The sequence below is a fragment of the Phyllobates terribilis genome, unplaced genomic scaffold, assembly GCF_046119375.1.
Source record: "Phyllobates terribilis strain yellow unplaced genomic scaffold, ASM4611937v1 Scaffold_1__5_contigs__length_1240528914, whole genome shotgun sequence".
Taxonomy (NCBI): Eukaryota; Metazoa; Chordata; class Amphibia; order Anura; family Dendrobatidae; genus Phyllobates; species Phyllobates terribilis.
In genome coordinates this window covers 409,138,816-409,144,032 of record NW_027362761.1, presented here as the reverse complement: position 1 = coordinate 409,144,032, position 5,217 = coordinate 409,138,816, and positions in this window count along the sequence as shown.

Below are 5,217 nucleotides of genomic sequence, written 5' to 3'. Positions count from 1 at the left end.
TCGTTTAGCACAGGCGCCGACTGATGAGAGACTACTGCTCCCATCCAGTGGCATCTGCTCTCACTGTTTACAGTGAGATGAATCATACTATTTTCCCTGAGGAAGCTGCACTTGTGTGTGGCGATATCGCGTGAGGTCCTGTCCCCTTTCTAACTTTATGATTAACACAGGTTTTGTATGAGCTCACACTATAAGATGGATTATTAAGTCAATGTAGTTGGGCCGGTGGTGCCATGGTGCGAGGAGAGCCCAGAGGGGCATAAGTAGGGACCTCACCAAATCTGACTTCAGATGTATGGTGGCTTGACGACTTCGTTATCCGAGGAGGGACAGAAAAGGAGTACCAGGTTTAACTCCCGGGCTGACCATCGGGTGGATGGCAGCTGAACCCCAAGGGACAGGAGACAGAGGCCGGCTGGCACGGCTGACCGACAAGCAGGCTGGCATGGCTAATTGACAGGCAGGCTGGCACGGCTGGTAGAGAGGCAGGTGGGCACAGCTTGTAAATAGGCAGGCAGGCACAGCTGATTGACAGGCTGGTGGGTACGGCTGATTGACAGGCAAGTAAATGGAGATACATGCACTGGGACCTGAGAACTAACAGGAGTGTTAAACAACAAACTTACATCATTTCACAGGTACCTCCATGTTGAAGGAGGTGCCTTAAATAGTCACCATCCTCCAGCCATTAGCCAGGGACACTTTAAGATGGTGCTCATGGCCCCTTTAAGAGGTGGTGGGGAGCGCACGTGCTCCCTAAGCACAGTGCCCGAGGATCTGCACGCTGTGCATGTACCCCGGGCAGCGTCATTGTGGAAGGAGGAGCGGGACACTCCGGCCTGGGGCCGCGGTGGTGAGGGGGTCAGCATCTCTGCAATGGGAGGGGGGCAGGAGGCAGAGACACCAGCGCAACAGTCCACATAATAGTTCATTTTTGTTCTCCTATACATAACATTTGCTTTTATCCTCCTTAAGGATTAAATTAATTGAGGTTATCTTTTCATCTCTTTTTGTTGCTGTATTTTTGGCATCTAGGTATTTCCTATATTCAATTTATTGATTTATTGTGATCATTTGCATCAGTATATTACTGCACATCTGAACTTTATTTATATACAATAGGTACCATGCACTTTATATGTGGATATATCTTTGAACATTTCTTTGGGTTAGCCTGTAGGGCTGACTAATTTTCTTTAGCGAAGAGTGCCAGAAAAATTCTCAAGAGGTATAAACTTAACGTGTAAACATACAAAAGCCTCTAAAATTTATAGTCTTTATTTCAATATTCTAAAAAACACCCAAAATACCATGTGCTAATACAACTAGAGAAAATATCACTCAATGGTGATCACATTGTATAACCAGTGTCCCTATAGGTGAATAGTGAATTGTACCGTTATTCATGCCTTTCTACCCTTGACTTTGATTATGTGCAGTCCTTTAAGGACACTGGTTATACAATGTGATCACCATTGAGTGACATTTTCTCTAGTTTTACTAGCACATGGAATTTTGGGTGTTTTTTAGAATAGTGAAATAAAGACTATACATTTTAGATGTTTTTGTATGTTTACACGTTAATTTTCTTTATCCCCTCATATTTCAGACCATGTTGTATTGTTTTTATTGACCTTGTGAGCTTTTCTATCAATAAGGTCTACTATCTAGACTTAATAGTCTTTTACATGTTTTCTAATGTTAGCTTGGGTATACCACTGCTTTATTAAGGGTTGATTGGTTGTAATAAAATCTATTAAAAAGGCCCACAGGTCACATTCATTTTCTTGTTGTCTGTACATATATCTATTTTTTTATTTTTGAGAGATCCCCAGCTTTGCATATCTTTTCTTCTGCTCTCACAAAAGTGCCAGGGTGGCACAAAAGGGCAAATAGTTGCAAAATTTTGCACAAATAGCACTTATGAAAAATGTCATTTTTTGATGCCAGAAAACTGTTGTAAAAGCCTTGACTAAGTTTCCAAAGTTTATCCATTTTTCTGAAAAGTTTCTGAATTAGAAGGTGTATTTGTTTGTCCATAGGACATTTTTATACATTACTTTTATATTACTTTATTATTATTTTATATACATTGTTAAATAACTCTTAATGGAGATATATAACTACATATTGTTGCAATTAATAATATAACAAATACATTGTATTATTGATTCACTATAGCCCTCAACTTGCTGGCCAATCTTTAAGCTCTTGACGTGAATGTCCCTTCACATGTCTAGACAGAAGATAAAAAGCTGCATTACTACCCCATAAGAAAAATGGTAAACCCTATTGGGGAAATGTTTGTATAAAAACAGCTTTATTTTAAGAAACTGGTTTAGAAAAGTGTTAAAATAGTTTATGTTAACCCTTTTAACATTCATACAATCATTGACAACAATATATTTTAGAAGGCTTCAGGTGTCATGATAAGGAAGCCATGTAGGATACCTAATTACTCTAATACACCAGCTTATTAACACCTTTGGGAGCTTGCAAAGATAACACAATCACATCAGGCTCCCATAATTGTGTGATTTGGATTTGGATTCAGCAGACCAATGATATTTAGCATGCTTAAAGACTACATTCTGGTGTAAATTATGAATTTTTGTAAAATTATAATGCTTTGATTTCTAAAAATTATAATAATCTGATAATGGCTAGATTGCACTTGTTTTAAAAAAGCAATTTTAAATTAGCTTGCAATTTGCAGACTGTAAAAAACAGCCATTTTCAATTAGCCAAATTTTCACAAACTGATATTTAATGTATTCAAAATAATTATCATACTATTAGAAAATAAAGTGTTAAACACTGATGTTTTAGACAATTTTTGAAGCATGCTAATATATATTTAATATGTTTTATTTTACAAACCAATAATTGCTCAACAGAAATACTTTCCATGCTCTGCAGTTTGCTCCTTCTAATAGATTGATTATCTTGGTTATGTCAAAATTATTTAGCACTGAGATTCCAACTGAATAAAATATTCATTGATATATACTGTATGTGCTGCCATCAAACAGCTCATTGCTAGTAGACAAGTATTTATGTTAGTACTGCCACCCTAGGATGAACTGGGACTGAAATTCACCCCTGGCATTTGAAAACACACAGGCCCATGCTGTCCCCACACCCTTTCCCAGATTGGAGTTTCTATTGCTAATGTTATCCTGGATGGAGAAAATCATGATTTACTACAAGACTAAAATTTCTAATAATACAGCTATATAAGATTTAATAAGGCTATGTGCACACATAGCGTTTTTGATGCATTTTTGCTGTGGTTTTTCGCTGCGGAAGCGCAGCGAAAACGCTATGAAATCCGCCTGCCAGGTATTGCAAGCATGTCCATTATGCGAGCGTTTCCATGGCGAATTCGCGCCCATTTTCTTGAATTGAACTGCAGTAAATCCGCAGGTATAATATCTATACTTGCGGATTTGCTGAGTTTCAGTTAAAGCCAATGGGCGCGAATTTGTGGTGGAAATGCGCTGTGGGTGGTAGAGGAGAGGTCGGCAGAGGAGGATTACTGCTCCTCTCATCCAACTGCTGCTCCAGCTGATAACAGCGAGAGCGGTGTGGTAGGGGGGAGCAGTTGTCTGCTTAGTGGAGCCGGCGTGCCTGCGGTTAAAAAAAGAAAAAAAAGTAAAAATAAAAGGCACTATACTCACCTGTCCGGTGCCCCCCTTGTCCTCCTGGTCATCGTGATGTCCCCAGCAATGTGATGCTCCCAGCGGCCGGCGGTACACTGCGGGGAGCAATCAGCTGATCTCTCACTTGACCTCACCATGGAAACATTCTGAACAATGTTCCTATGGTGGTGAGCTCACCTGGGCTGATCAGCTGATCTTCATCTGATGAACCCCAGTGACCTCACTCCTGCAGAAGCAATGTACACTGACAGGACATGAGATTTCTAGAGATCCCATCCACTATGCTGTAACATCTGGATGCTGCGGGTTTGACGCTGCATAAGCGCGCAGCGTCAAACCTGCAGCGGTTCCTGACCGTGGCCATGTACCCAAACTCACCCGCAGCATGTCAATTTCTGTAGGGACACACTAGTCTCCACTGCAGATTTTGGCCAATTGAAGTGTCATTATATGTGGTGGATTCACATATACCGACAACAAAAGTGCGACATTAGAACACCGCATTTTGGATGCAGCAAAAATACGCCGTGTCCAAAGAGCTGCTGAGTGCTGTTCATGTGGACATAACAGCTAACAAAATAGCTGTGAGCTGTTAATATTGGCCAGGGACCATGTTTGCCTAATGGCACCTTCCTAGGCTAAAAATAGCAGCTCACAGCTGCCCCAGAAATTACATGAATGGAAATCCTAATGACATTGGGCAAATGGGATTAGCTGACGCCTAGCCATTTTGTTTGGTGATGACAAGGTGTCAATCAGACCCTTTCATCACCAAAACTAATTAAAGTAAAGTAAAGAGTTAAATAAGCACACAGACACAGAGTAAACACTTTATTTAAAATACAACAGACACATTCTTAAATCATTTAAATTAACCAATATACTCACCCCAGTTCTGATGGTAATCCAAGTTTTTAAGCAATGCCCCACCAAATAACTTTATTTAGCTCCAAAAAGCATCCATTGATGTACAAAAACGCATCAAAAACTGCATAAAAAAACACATCGAAAACACTTCAAAAACGTGGCAAGAACGTGTCAAAATCGAGGCAAAACCGCTTGGATATCCCACAGCGTTTTTCCTGCCAAGGAGATGCAGAAACGCTCTGGAAATTTCTGCTTCAAATCCTGAACGTGAGAACATAGCCAAATAAATACTGCAATAATAATACTGCAATAGAACAGACAAATTCAGCCAGTTCATAATCAAATATTAACAGCAGATACATTAGTGATAATACCATCATATTGATCATTAATAGTGTTGAGCGAACATGCTCAACACTGCTCGGTACTCGCCCGAGCATCACGCTACTCGGGATGTTCGGCGAGTACCGAGCATTTCTGGGTTACTCGGGCAGGAGCTCGGGTCTCCGCCCTGCATGTTTGACGCTCTTTACAGAGCCAATGAACATGCAGGGATTGCCAGCCAGTCACTGTAATGATGCAGCCATGTTGGTTGTGGGCATTATATTGATTGGCTGGCCTCACAGCGTCACCTCGAGTATTTAAAACCGGGCGCCGCCATTTTGGACACAGACAGCCGGGATCAGCT